The sequence below is a fragment of the Salmo salar genome, chromosome ssa06 (assembly GCF_905237065.1).
Source record: "Salmo salar chromosome ssa06, Ssal_v3.1, whole genome shotgun sequence".
Lineage (NCBI taxonomy): Eukaryota > Metazoa > Chordata > Actinopteri > Salmoniformes > Salmonidae > Salmo > Salmo salar.
Genome location: NC_059447.1, coordinates 69831401 through 69847002, shown reverse-complemented (window position 1 = coordinate 69847002; position 15602 = coordinate 69831401). Strand labels below are relative to the sequence as shown.

Here is a 15602-nt window from a genome sequence, read left to right as displayed (position 1 = left end):
ACTGAGGGACCTTACAGTTAATTGTATGTGTAGGGTACAGAGATGAGGTAGTCATTAAAAAATCATGTTAAACACTATTATTGCACACAGTTTATCCATGCAACTTATTATGTGACTTGTTATGCATATTTTTACTCCTGAACTTATTTAGGCTTGTCATAAGAAATGTTCATTAATCTAATGTTCAAAAATCTACTTTTAATCCATTTTAAATTCAGGCCGTAATACAACAAAGTGTTGAAAAAGTCAAAGGTTGTGAATACCTTCTGAAGGTGGCAAATCTTTTCGTCTGATGACAAGAACACTGAGCGTGAGCAGGAAATGCATGGCCCTGCTTGGAATCATGTCTCTAGCAGGAACAGCCCAACTGGACAGGAAATAGAGAACTTACCTCACACACGCCTTTCATAATCAAATCTAGAGTTCATTTATCCCAATGCATGCTTTCTCTTAGTGTGGTGGTGAGTGGTTATGTAGACAGAGTTACAGAATTGTCTAGACCAGTGGTGATAAACTAATTTTGCCCCATGGGCCACATTCAGTCTTCAAAAATGTGTTATTTTTCTTTGCCGTCAAAATTTGAGAAAGTTGGTCCTCTATCCATCGCTTTTGGAATTTTTGATACTCCCTGACTGTCTATCTTTAATTTCTATGATTACTAGTGTGATTATTGTGATTTTGCCATTGTAATTGTTTGTTAGATACATTTTAGACTACAAATGCTATGATTGTATGCTATCCATTTGTTTGTCTTTTTGTATGTTCTTCGTATGCCATTTTTTTAAATATTTGAGTTAACCAATGATATTAGGCCATACTTGGCCATGATTACAAACACCTGTGTGTCTCTTGACACTATATAAATGACTCATCTCGCAGTGTTTGTGATGATACCCTGATGAAGACAGCTTCGCTTTCCTTTATTTTCCAGTGTTCTACTCCGCTAGCCAGCACCTCGCCTTTATAGGTGTGCGTTTCTTTTTTCTAGATTATGATTACTAGTGACCTGGACACAGTCAAGAAACTGTATAAATGTAGGTCCATTATCATTCCTGCACAGTTTCGATTTGGTTTGAGAGTATATTGAAAATGTTTAAGTATACTGATCCCCCCCCCAAAAAAAACATTTAAACAAAATGTTTTTTTGTTCCTCAAACAATCCACGGGCCTTATATTTGACACCCCTTGACTAGACATAGCAGGATTTCTGCATCCCGGGAGCTCACACATGTTTGCTCTTGACCAGGAGTAACCTACTTGATTCAACTAAACCACTTATCATCAAGCTCTTTATTAGTTTAGTCATTCATGTGATAAATCTATTCAGTGAGTAAGCGGGGTGATTCTCAGGGTAACTAAGGGAGGATCACACACAGAGGAGTCAGTCAGTCACACTAACTCCAGACTATCTGGTCCTACGCACGCTTTGATGTAGCTCATAAACACCTCCAACTTAGAGAAATCTATTAATCCTTCATAATACCTAGATCTCAACAGCTCCTCTTCACTTTCGACCCCCGAAGCAGAGTAGAGAGTATACACGCACATACACAAGCACAAAGGCGACTTAATTCTCAGTGGATGAAGCAATGGAAACTACACTCACAAACACTCACATTTCAACGTTTTATTTGGGTCCACACCAAAGGAAATTGTCAAAAAGGCCCAAACTTTTGGAGGTCAAGGGATGTATTTGGAATCCTCACTCCCCTTTCTCTAAAAATGTTCACGCACACACACACACACACACACACACACACACACACACACACACACACACACACACACACACACACACACACACACACACACACACACACACACACACACAAACAGTCAAAACATATATGAGTTAAACTCAGCCTGGCCTCAGCGTTTTCTGTTTACAAACTTTGTGGAAATCCATCGTATCTGCTTACCTCTTGGCTTGCGTTGCACTCTATAAAGAGGCTGTTTAAGTTTTCCTGTGTGATTTCGGGGGACAAACTCAAAACACTCTCCAAGACCTTATTCACACTCTTTCCCATCTGTACTGGAGTGCCTGGACCCCTAGCCATTTGATTACAGTTTAAACTTCCCTTTTCCCTGTATGTTTTGTGTATGGTTTAATCAGAAGGTCATAAATTCCTTTTTTTACGACCCGGACAGATGCAGATCTCTGAGACCTACCACGTGCCTTGATGATGCCCTCTGTAACTGGCCTGGAGTTAGCCTCCATTATGAGGACTCACCCCCACCCAGGGGTGGTAGGTAGCTAAGCTGTTAAGCTCTTGGGCCAACAACTGAAAGGTTGCTGGTTTGAATCCCAGACCCGGCAAGGTGAAAGAAATCTGCCATTCTGCCATTGAGCAAGGTAATTAACCCCCAACAACTACTCCCTGGGTGCTGATGATGTTGATTAACCCTTGTGTGGTGTTCAGGTCTGTGGGATCCATTTTCAATGTTTACTAAAAGAAAAATGATACAATTAATACTTTTTTCAACCTGAGACTCATTGGCCTTGGCTCATGTTCTGTGAAGAACGTGAAATAACACATTTTCATTGAGTGTGCACTCCCCTACACATTTATCTTACATGTGGTGTTCGGGTCCACTGGACCCGAGGGTAATAAAAGTGTGGAAAAGTGTGTGTGTAGGTAAAAACATGTAAAAATGAAACAAAGGGGTTTGCTGTGTGCCTTCACTCTGTCTTCCTCCCTGGGCCTGCTGTTTCAACTTAGCACCATTAACCTGTCTGTCTCCCTGCCTGTCTTATGCTTTTCTTTACCCTTCGTAGTGTGTGAAACGGAACAATGTCTTGCGGGAACCTGCACAATGTTATTACAATACATTATTTCGATACATTATTCTGTATTTTCCAACACTCTACCCCAGCTAGATGCAAATTGGGGGAGGGACACAACAAATAAATATCTTTGCATGTGTGACTCCTTACTATCAAGGCATAAGGCGAGACCCAAATGCAGACACAGGAGGCAGATGGTTGGAGTCTTACAATGTTTATTAATCCAAAGGGGTAGGCAAGAGAATGGTCATGGACAGGCAAAAGGTCAAAACCAGATCAGAGTCCAGAGGGTACAGAGTGGCAGACAGGCTCGTGGTCAAGGCATTGATGTACACACCTACTCCACATTTCCAAAGTCCAAGAAAAATTATAGAAAATTATATAATTATTAATTATAAAAACAAAGATGTCTTGATTGAGTATGTCTTCACACCCCAGAGTTAATTCTCTGCGGAAGCACCTTTGGCAGCCATTACCGTTGTAAAAACTTTACAGTGAGATTCTATCAACTTCGCACAACTCTCAGGGCAACAAATACCCATTGTTTTTGTCAAAATTGCTCAAACTCAGTTAATTTGGTTGGGTTTCACTATGTGTTGTGTTGTATTGGATTTGAACCAAGCCTGTAGTTTTTAATTTAGGCCTCAAAGTTAATTTCTTTGTGTTGTCTTGCAGCATTACTTAACAACGATTTTTGCCAATGAATGGATCATTTGAAGTGGATTTTTTAATACAGGCTTCATTGTTTTCACTTTGTCATACAGGCCAGTAATGTGGAGTGAATGCAATGTTGTTGATCCTCTGTATTGTCAAGTATTGTGGTTGCAGCATCATGTTATGGGTATCCTTGTCACCAGCAGGGACTGGGGAGTTTGTCGGGCACAAAATAAATATGAAAAGAGCAAAGCTCAGATAAAAAGTTTGAGGAAACCCAGCCTTATTACTGATACCTAACCCTGGGATAGAGTTTTCTTTTTCAACGGGACAATTACACAAATATTAATGCCAAAGACACACCAGAATGGCTTTCCAATAGGTGTTGAGTGGCCTTCTAGGCAGAGTTGCAAAGAAAAAGCCATATCTCAGACTGGCCAATAAATATAAAAGATTAAGATGGGCAAAAGAACACAGACACCGGACAGAGGAATTCTGCCTAGAAGGCCAGCATCCCGGAGTCGCCTCTTTACTGTTGACGTTGAGACTGGTGTTTTGCAGGTACTATTTAATGAAGCTGCCTGTTGAGGAATTGTGAGGCATCTGTTTCTCAAACTACACACTCTAATGTACTTGTCTTCTTGCTCAGTTGTGCACCGGGGCCTCCCACTCCTCTTTCTATTCTGGTTAGAGCCAGTTTCTATTCTGCTTAGAGCGCTGTTCTGTGAAGGGAGTAGTACACAGTGTTGTACCAGATCTTCAGTTTCTTGGTAATTTCTCGCAAGCTTTCATTTCTCAGAGCAAGAATAGACTGACAAGTTTCAGAAGAAAGTGCTTTGTTTCTGGCCATTTTGAGCCTGTAATCGAACCCACAAATGCTGACGCTCCAGATACTCAACTAGTCTAAAGAAGGCCAGTTTTATTGGTTCTTTAATTAGCACAACTGTTTTCTGCTGTGCTAACATAATTGCAAAAGGGTTTTCTAATGATCAGTTAGCCTTCTAAAATGATAAACTTGGATTCGCTAACACAACGTGCCATTGGAACACAGGAGTGATGGTTGCTGATAATGGGCCTCTGTACGCCTATGTAGATATTCCATAAAAAAATCAGCCGTTTCCAGCTACAATAGTAATTTACAACATTAACAATGTCTACACTGTATTTCTGACCAATTTTATGTAATTTTAATGGACAAAAAAAATGTTTTTCTTTCAAAAACAAGGACATTTCTAAGTGACCCCAAACTTTTGAACGGTAGTGTAGATTTTTCTTGCACAAGCAATGGACCGCTATGAGGAAGAAAGTTCTTTACTTTCCTTCAAACGTTCTCAGCTCAAAACAGCCACTTTGCCATCTATGTCACGACTTCCGCCGAAGTCGGCTCCTCTCCTTGTTCGGGCGGCGTTTGGCGGTCGACGTCACCGGCTTTCTAGCCATCGCCGCTCCATTTTTCATGTATCCATTTGTTTTGTCTTGTTCCCTGCACACCTGGTTTTCATTCCCCAATCAATCTACATGTATTTATTCCTCTGTTCCCCCTCATGTCTTTGTGTAAGATTGTTTGTGTGATACGTATTTTGTACACACTAGGCTTGCGTGCGTTTTCTCTCGTGTTATTTCACGAAGCCTGTTTGTATACATTTGATGGTTGTGACTGTTTTTTTGCGCGCTTTACACTTTGCCTTGTTGGTTTGGTTTGGTATATTCTCTCCTGCCGAAATAAAGTGTGCGCCTGTTCACAATTCTCTGCTCTCCTGCACCCGACTTCAGCACAAGTACGCACACGCCCGACAAAATCTTACACCCAGAGGACGGCTCAACACCACTCTATCACTTGAGTATCTTACCTAGTTATTTTCTGATCTAATTTGCTCCTTTGTAGCTTTGGCAAATATGCTTGTTTTCTATACCTGTTCACTCCTCTCCCTCTAGGCTTTACAGAACCTCCCCACCCATTGGCTGCAACCCTTCTAATTTAGTGTACCCTGTGTGCACAACCCATGTGGAATTCCTGATCTCTGGCAGCATTTAGAACTGCCGATCTGCGGTCAAGAACGCAGAGTTCATCTCAGCCTATGCTGCCCTTCAGTCACAGTACTTTTTGGCCCTGATGGAGACATGGATCAGCCCAGAGAACACTGCCACCCCAGCTGCTCATTCTTCATCTGACTACGTTTTCTCTCATGGTCCAAGAGTATCTGGTCATTGTGGTGGTGGAACAGGGTTACTCACTTCTCCTAACTGGAGATGTTCTCTTTTCTCCCTCTCTCACCTGAATTCCATGCGGTCACTCACTTGTCCACTTAAGCTTAACATTGTTGTAATACATATATCGCACACCAGGTGCCCTTGGAGAGTTCCTAATTGAGCTTGACACCTTGATAACTCATTTCCTGACAATGGCCAACGCTCTTTGTACTTGGTGACTTCAACCTCCCAACGTCTGCCTTCAATTTATTTATTTCCAACTGTCTTTCCCCTCCTTGCCTCTTTTGACCTCACCCTTTCCCAATCCCTTCCAACTCACAAGGCAGGCAATACACTTGACCTCATCTTTACTAGAGGCTGTCCACCTACTAATCTCACTGCAACCCCCCTCCTGGTCTCTGATCACTACTTTGTTTCCTTTTCTGTCTCCCTTTCCTCCAACCCTAGCCACCCAAATGGTCATGCGCTGTCGCAATCTTCGCGTTCTTTCTCCCTCTACTCTCTCCTCTTCTATCCTATCATCTCTCCCTTCTGCTAAATCCTTAGCCCTCCTGTCTCCTGATTCTGCCTCTTTGACCCTACTCTCCTACCTTTCTGCATCATATGACTCCACTAAAGCCACTTTCTATCACTCTAAATGTCAAGCTTCTGCCTCTAACCCTATGAAACCCTTTTCCACCCTCTCCTCCCTCCTTTATCCACCCCCATCTTCCTCCTCCCTCTCTGCGGCCGACTTTGTCAACCATTTTGTAAGAAGGTTGACAACATCCGCTCCTCATTCACTCAGCCTAATGAGTCCACTGGTCTCACTCATGCAGAACTACCCCTACGCCCTGACCTCTTTCTCTCCTCTCTCTCCAGATGAAATCCTGTGACTAGTGAGGTCTGCCGGCTCAACCCCATCCCCTTCTCCATTCCCTAGACCATCTCTGGAGACCTCTCCCATTCCTCACTTCCCTCATCGACCACTGGCCCCTCTGACTTCAAAATGTCCCGACTCGCTCCCCTCATCAAGAAACCAAAACTCGACTCATTTGACATCAAAAATTATAGACCTGTACCCCTTCTTTCTTTTCTTTCAAAAACACTTGAGCGTGCTGTATCAACTCTCTCATTATTTCTCTCAGAACGATCTTCTTGACCCTAACCACTCAGACTTGAAGATGGGTCACTCAACCGAGACTGCTCTTCTCCTTGTCACGGAGGCTCTCCGCACTACCAAAGCTGACTCTCTCTCCTCAGTTCTCATCCTCCTAGATCTATCTGCTGCTTTTTACACTGTGAACCATCAAATCCTCATCTCCACCCTCTTAGGGCTGGGCGTCTCAGGCTCTGCACACTCTTGGCTCTTGGATTGCAGCCTACCTAGCTGGCTGCTCCTACCAGGTGACAAAGAGAGGATGTGTGTCTGCATCCCGTACTCTCACTACTGGTCAACACCCTGTCGTTCTCTGCAAACATCAACGCAGTGAATTGCTCCTGTAGGTTCATGCTCTGCAACATCAGTAGAGGACAACCCTACCTCCCTCAGAAAGTGGCACAGGTCCTAATCCAGGCATTTGTCATCCCCCATCTGTACAACTGCAACTCGCTGTTGACTGGGCTCCCTGCTTGTGCAATCAAACCCCTGCAACCTATCAGGAACGCTGCAGCCTGCCTAGTTTTCAACCTTAAGTTCTCCCGTGCCACCCCACCCCTCCGCACACTCCACTGGCTTCCAGTCGAAGCTCGCATCCACTACAAGACCATGGTGCTTGCTTATGGAGCAGCAAAAGAAACTGCCCCTCCCTTCCTTCAGGCTATGCTCAAAACCTACACCCCAACCCGAGCACTCCATTCTGCCAGCTCTGGTCTCTTGACTCTCCCACAACCAGCTCCCGCTCAGCCCAGTACAAGCTCTTTTATGTCCTGGCACCCCAATGGTGGAACCTGCTTCCCGCTGAAGCTAGGCCAGCAGAGTCCCTGCCCATCTTCCAAAAGCACCTGAAACCATACTTCTTCAAAGAGTATCTTAAATAATAACCCTCCTCACCTTGACCCCCCACCTTGTTGTTGAAAGAAAAGCACATTCTTTGTCCATTAAATTAACATCAAATTGATCAAAAATACAATTGTATATACAATTAAATTGTTAATGTTATAAATGACTATTGTAGCTGGAAACGGCAGATTTTTTTAATGGAAAATCTACATAGGCGTACAGAGGCCCATTATCAACAACCATCACTCCTGTGTTCCAATGGCACGTTGTGTTAGCTAATCCAAGTTTATAATTTTAAAAGGATAATTGATCATTATAAACCCTTTTGCAATTATGTTAGCACAACTGAAAACTGTTGTTCTGATTAAAGAAGCAATAAAACTGGCCTTCTTTAGACAAGTTGAGTATCTGGAGCATCAGCATTTGTGGGTTCGATTACAGGCTCAAAATGGCCAGAAACAAATAACTTTCTTCTGAAACTCGTCAGTCTATTCTTGTTTTGAGAAATGAAGGCTATTCCATGCAAGAAATTACCAAGAAACTGAAGATCTGGTACAACGCTGTGTACTACTCCCTTCACAGATCAGCGCAAACTGGCTCTAACCAGAATAGAAACAGGAGTGGGAGGCCCCGGTGCACAACTGTGCAAGAGGACAAGTACATTAGAGTGTGTACTTTGAGAAACAGATGCCTCACAAGTCCTCAACTGGCAGCTTCATTAAATAGTACTCGCAAAACACCAGTCTCAACATCAACAGTGAAAAGGTGACTCCAGGAAGCTGGCCTTAAATAAAATCCAATTCATTTTTATTGGTCACATGCGCCGAATACAACAGGTGTAGACTTTACCATGAAATGTACTTACAAACCTATTCCCAACAATGCAGAGTTAAAAAGTAAGAAGGATATTTGCTAAAAAAAGGAAATAGTAACACAATAAACTAACAATAACAAGGCTATATACAAGGAGTACCAGTACCGAATTAATGTTCAGGGGTATGAGGTAGGTCCTGGATGGCATGGGCCGTACACAGTACCCTCTGTAGCGCCTTGTGGTCGGATGTCAGGCAGTTGCTATACCAAACGGTGATGCAGCCAGCCAAGATGCTCTCAACGGAGCCAAATCTTTTCAGCCTCCTGGGGGGAAGAGGCGCTGTCATTCCCTTTTCACGACTGTGTTGGTGTGTTTAGACCATGATAGGTCCTTAGTGATGTGGACACCGAGGAACTTTAGGCTCTCGACCCGCTCCACTACAGGCCTGTGTTAAGCCCTCCGTAGTCCACGATAAGCTCCTTTGTCTGTCCTGGCACCACACCGCCAGGTCTCTGACCTCCTCCCTGTAGGCTGCCTCATTGTCGTCTGTGATCAGTCCTACCACCGTCGTCTTGTCAGCAAACTTGATGAGGGTGTTGGAGATGTGCGTGGCCATGCAGACATGGCTGCACAAGCGGTACAGGAGGGGACTAAGCACACACCCCTGAGAGGCCCCCGTGTTGAGGGTCAGTGTGGCGGATGTGTTGTTGCCTACCCTCACCCCCTGGGGATGGCCCGTCATGAAGTCCAGGATCCAGTTGCTGAGGTAGGTGTTCAGTCCCGGGGTCCTTAGCTTAGTGATGAGCTTGGAGGGCACTATGGTGTTGAACGCTGAGCTGTAGTCAATTAACAGAATTCTCTGGAATGAGAATTCAGGTTTCTGGAATGATGGTGTAAATGTGAGCCATGACCAGCCTTTCAAAGCATTTCATGCCTACGGATGTGAGTGGTATGTGGCAGAAGTCATTTAGACAGGTTACCTTGGCAATACTCGTCACAGGGACTATGGTGGTTTAATTTTAACATGTAGGTATTGAGTAACACAATATGAGTCATAATACCCATAAAATGGAAATGCGGTCAAACACGAAAATGGTTCCAATCATTTTTCCACCATTCATTTTTCCATAGGGGATTTTAGAACTACAGTTGAAGTCGGAAGTTTACATACACTTAGGTTGGAGTCATTAAAACTCGTTTTTCAACCACTCCACAAATTTGGTTAGGACATCTACTTTGTGCATGATACAAGTCGTTTTTCCAACAATTGTTTACAGACAGATTATTTCAATTATAATTCACTGTATCACAATTCCAGTGGGTCAGAAGTTTACATACACTAAGTTGGCCGTGCCTTTAAACAGCTTTGAAAATTCCAGAAAATTATGTAATGGCTTTAGAAGCTTATGGTAGGCTAATTGACATCATTTGAGTCAATTGGAGGTGTACCTGTGGATGTGTTTCAAGGCCCACCTTCAAACTCAGTGCCTTTTTGCTTGACATCATGGGAAAATCAAAAGAAATCAGCCAAGACCTCAGAAAAACTATTGTAGACCTCCACAAGTCTGGTTCATTTCCAAACGCCTGAAGGTACCACGTTCATCTGTACAAACAATACTACGCAAGTATAAACACCATGGGACCACGCAGCTGTCATACCGCTCAGGGAGGAGACGCGTTCTGTCTCCTAGAAATGAACGTACTTTGGTGCGAAAAGTGCAAATAAATTCCAGAACAACAGCAAAGCACCTTGTTAAGATGCTGGAGGAAACAGGTACAAAATTATCTATATTCACTGTAAAATGAGACCTATATCGACATAACCTGAAAGGCCGCTCAGCAAGGAAGAAGCCACTGCTCCAAAACCGCCATAAAAAAGCCAAACTACGGTTTGCAACTGCACATGGGGACAAAGATCGTACTTTTTGGAGAAATGTCCTCTGGTCTGATGAAACAAAAATAGAACTGTTTGGCCATAATGACCATCGTTATGTTTGGAGGGCATTCATTCCAACATATAATATCAATTGTAATTCATAACATATCTTCCGAAATGGGTGATGGATATCCACAAACTAATCCATACCATATGAAACGTAACATAGCATACTAAATTAAGTGTTTCAGATTCATGTACAGAATAATATGAAATGCTCTGAGGCCAGGTTGGCCTCAACTATTCTGTTGTAGTGAAAGCACTGTCAGCAATGTTACCATCACTTTCATTCATGTGATCCACAAGCTTTTTTCATTAGCATCATGAAGACGGTTCCAAGTTGGAAGAAGAACCAAATGTGCTTGCCTGCGTCTTTTTCGGGTTCAGCAGAAACTGCAGGATGGTTATTGACTGTCCTGACATAGAAGTTGCTACTCCAAGTCAGATGGATCTGGAGAAGCAAACCTATTCTGTGTATCGTTCAATGCACTCCTTCAAGCTACTCCAGGGAGTTGCACCTAATGTGATGATAACATACTGCAGTGATGTGTATATAGGATTTGTGTTGGACAAAGCCATTATCCAGAAGTCAGGGTTTGAGAAGATCTTGGAGACATGATTTTGGCAAACAAAGGCTTCTTGATCCAGAGATTGATGCCTGCTAGAGTCACTGGGAACATTCCTCCATTCCTGAACCACAGAAGGTTCAAAGAGAGTGAAATACAGTACCAGTTAAAAGTTAAGACACACCTACTCATTCCAAGGTTTTTCTTTATTTGTACTATTTTCTACATTGTAGAATAATAGTGAAGACATCAAAACTATAAAATAACAAATATGGAATCATGTACTAACCAAAAAAGTGTTAAACAAATATAAATATATTTGATATTTGAGATTCTTCAAAGTAGCCACCCTTTGCCTTGATGACTCCTTTGCACACTCTTGGCATATGGTACAGGTCGGTACAGGTCCTCCAGCTGACTGCACTTGGATGGGCACTTGGTTGGGCACGGCTGGCCGTACGCTGCAGTTATTCTGCAATTACTGCGTCCAAAATACCACAGTCGTCTGAAGTTACTGCACTTTTACTGCAGCAACTGAATTCAAATTATTTTGGAGTGACAATGACATGAACATATATTCAGCATGACATTCATGTGAGTGTTATAATATGATTACAACCTCAAATTAATGTGAAATTCCCTAACATAGCTATGACAGCAATATACAGTGCATTCGGAAAGTATTCAGACACTGACTTTTCCACATTTTGTTATGTTCAGCCTTATTCTAAAATTGAATAAATTAATTGTTTTCCTCATCAGTCTACACACAATACCCCATAACGACAAAGTGAAAACAGTGTTTTTTGAAATCAATGCAAATGTATATATATAAAACAAAACAGAAATACCTTATTTACATAAACATTCAGACCCTTTGGTATAAGACTCGAAATTGAGCTCAGGTGCACCCTGTTTCCATTGGCCATCCTTAAGATGTTTCTACAACTTGATTGGAGTCCAGCTGTGGTAAATTAAAACGATTGGACATGATTTGGAAAGGCACACACCTGTCTTTATAAGGTCCCACAGTTGACAGCGCATGTCAGAGCAAAAACCAAGCCATAATGAATTGTCTCAGCATTTCTGCAGCATTGAATGTTCCCAAGACTCTTCCTAGAGCCATCATCCCGACCAAACTGAGCAATTTGAGGAGAAGGGCCTTGGTCAGGGAGGTGACCAAGAACCTGATGGTCACTCTGACAGAGCTCCAGAGTTCCTCTGTGGAGATGGGAGAACCTTCCAGAAGGACAACCATCTCTGCAGCACTCCACCAATCAGGCCTTTATGGTAGCCACTCCTCAGTAAAAGGCACAGGCCGCTTTGAGTTTGCCAAAAGGCACCTAAAGTACTCTCAGACCACGAGTAACAAGATTCCTTGATGAAAACCTGCTCCAGAGCACTCAGGACCTCAGGCTGGGGCAAAGGTTCACCTTCCAACAGGACAACGACTCTAAGCACACAGCCAAGACAACGCAGGAGTGGCTTTGGGACAAGTCTCTGAATGTCCTTGAGTGGCCCAGCCAGAGCTCGGACTTGAACCCGATCAAACAACACTGGAGAGACCTGAAATAGCTGTGCAGCAACGCTCCCCATCCAACCTGATAGATCTTGAGAGGATCTGAAGAGAAGAATGGGAGAAACTCCCCAAATACAGGTGTGCCAAGCTTGTAGCATCATACCCAAGGAGACTCTAAGCTGTAATCGCTGCCAAAGGTGCTTTAACAAAGTACTGCGTAAAGGGTTTGAATACTAAGGTAAATGTGATATTTCAGTTTTTTATTATTAATAAATATGTATAATGTCTAAAAACCTGTTTTTGTTTCGTCATTATGGGGTATTGTGTGTAAATTGATGAGAGAAAAAAATGATTTAATCAATTTTAGAATAAGGCTGTAACGTAACAAAATTTGGAAAAAGTCAAGAGGTCTGAATACTTTCCGAATGCACTGTATTTATCATACTTCACGTTTGTCTGGGCTGGGCTTATTAACAGTAGCCACTAGCCAGCCAACAGCCCTGGATGGGGCATTGCATCCTGGGAGTTGAAATGCACGCTGGGTATCAGAGTATGCTGTGTAAAATGCATTGTATTTATATGTTGTGTAGACTATTGCAATATAAAAGACTCAGAAATTAGGTTAAAGTGTTTTTTATGTCATTTTGAAACTAAACTATTAATTTAATACATTCAATTATTTAGCTGTAATGAATGTCATTTGACCCAATATTATGGTCATAGATGAGCAAATTGACCCTGATATGTATATTTTAAAACCGTTTTGATGTAATTGTAAAATGTAGTATGCTCTGAGTCTCAGATAGTCTTCTGTTATTTCATATGGTGTTTTATTTTTATTTTTAAATGTGAATATATATTTAAAAAAATGTTATTTCAGTTGTTCTGCCAGTTATCAACATATTGTTCAATGTTTAAAAAGATAAAGCACAGTGGTTATTCTGTAACTTTAGCTAACGCGTATTTGTATTTATTTTTTGCTGTGGTATCGTTTCGGTATCGAGTATAGTTTTGGTATTGAGTATCGTGATACTAAACCTGGTATCGGTGTCAAAATTCTGGTATTATGACAACACTAGATTAAATGCATATGGTGTGATTGGGTGTCATGAGGAGGCTGTTGATTTTCCTTAAACGGAGGCCCTAGAACATGCAGACTGTCTTCCTCTCAGAAAACCGAGTTGCCAGAGGCTCTGATATCCTTTCAAGGCTCATTTCCAAAAGAATTTGCCTGACAACCTCGGTCACTGGCCGAACTTGACCGATGGAAGGCAACTGAGTATAGGCCGTATTTGCTCTACACAGCTCCCATAGTATTGAAGTTGTTTCCAAAGAGGTCTATCACCACTTTATGTCCCTCCATGGAGCCATGTCAATTTAGCTAAATTCAGATGATGAGGAGGCATTACCTTGATTATGCCTAACAGCTGCTGATGCACTTTGTTGAGATGAGCAAGAGTGTCTACGGTGATACATTTACTGTACAGTGTGCAATGTACATGGTCTCACTCATCTGGCAGATGATGTTGCATTTCACAACTGCTCACTCAATTACCTTAATTGCTTTGCATTTGAGAACCATTTGCAGTGGCTTAAATGTGCCATCAAAAGCCCACATAATACATTGGTACAAGTGATAAGGTGACTGCCTGAATCAAGCCAAGTGAAACATACTGCCAAGAACATCCAACCATACATCATGAATAACATGCAATAAGGTTGCTTCCTCCTCCAGGACAAATATGAATTTGTCAAAGAAATAAGAGACGATGGAAACCTTGTCTGTGATGTAATTCACCAGGCTCAAACTGACAACTTCTTAATTCTTCCATGTGTCTCCAAATACTTAAACATCACAAGTATCTCAAATATCCACAAATGCTAAATATAAATGATTTATCCCAAAGACCTCATCAACAAGGCTGTGTGTCTGCCCTATCATAGGCAATACATGGTGGTCCCTCTGTTGCACAGTTTTGCCAAGTAAGATCTATTGGAATAGTTTGGTTTGTAGTTATGGCTTATTTTTTATTGTAAATGATGTATATTTCCACAGGTTCTAATCTCAGAGGCCAGAGCAGTGTGGATGGAAAATTAGAAGGAAGTAGAAAGTGTTATTCCAGAGCACTGGATCAAAGTGTGTGGTGGCCCCCAAATAAATATGACAAAGCAATGAAGGATTGGTCCACACCCTCTCTGAAATGGAAGTCCTTTCAGCTTCTGAGGATAAAACTCACATCAGGTAAATAACAGATATATTATACTTGAAAATGCAATAAGCAAAAACTGCTGGTTGTGAAAAATTACTGTTAAATTGTTCGAACCCTCACCCCACCATTCAGAATCAAAACAGCAATGTGAAGACATCAAAATCACAGAAGCCAGTGAAGTGGAGATGTCCAAGAGAAACCGAACTGGTATCTTTAAACACAATTTGACAGTTTGTGCACATTCAATATACTTGTTTTTTATTCTGTATATTGTTGTGTGTTTAGAATGAGGAATGTTTAAGTTTAAAGGTTGGTAATGTGTTTAGGATGACTTTTAAAAGTCTTCTTATATCTTAAACACATGACAAATGTGTGTATGAAAAAGTTTGGATGTTATTTTACACTTGCATGTTTATTTTCAGGCAAAAGTCTACCCAAGCCCCCACCAAATTATGCCCCAAAGCACCAGAAAACCTGTGCCACCGCTACCAAGAAGCAAAAAGCTAAAACGCAGCACAAACCACCAAGTAAGGGAAGACCCCTATGAAATGGACAGAAATGAATAGCAACTTATTGCCATTGGGTGAACCATATACACAATCGCAAATACCACTCAAATGGACGGCAGTTCATTCAAACCTTATGGCAAGTGGAACATGGCAAATGGCAAGTGTCATGCCCCAAAAATCCCAAAGATGGCGAGCGCGCTCCACCACTGATTTTCATATGGCAAATGGTCACAAAGTCAAGACCCAAAAGTTACATTTTGAAAATCTATTTATTTTTTCAAAAAGTCATCACCCTCTAAAAAAGTGCTTTCTGGACCATTTTTTTGTCAATTATACATATGTGATACCCATATGAACATACATTTGTCGTTTTTTATTGAGTTTGTCCGTAAGGCCTATGTTTTGTCCATTTGCAAT

The 15602-nt window shown here is 41.9% G+C and overlaps 1 long non-coding RNA gene across 1 annotated transcript; it reads left to right on the top strand.

Moving 5' to 3' along the window:
• Nucleotides 1-14526: 14526 nt before the first annotated feature.
• On the top strand, nt 14527-15286 carry LOC123743559 (uncharacterized). Its single transcript, XR_006770416.1, has 3 exons — nt 14527-14708; nt 14809-14883; nt 15099-15286. It is a non-coding gene; the product is annotated as an uncharacterized lncRNA (long non-coding RNA).
• Nucleotides 15287-15602: the final 316 nt, after the last annotated feature.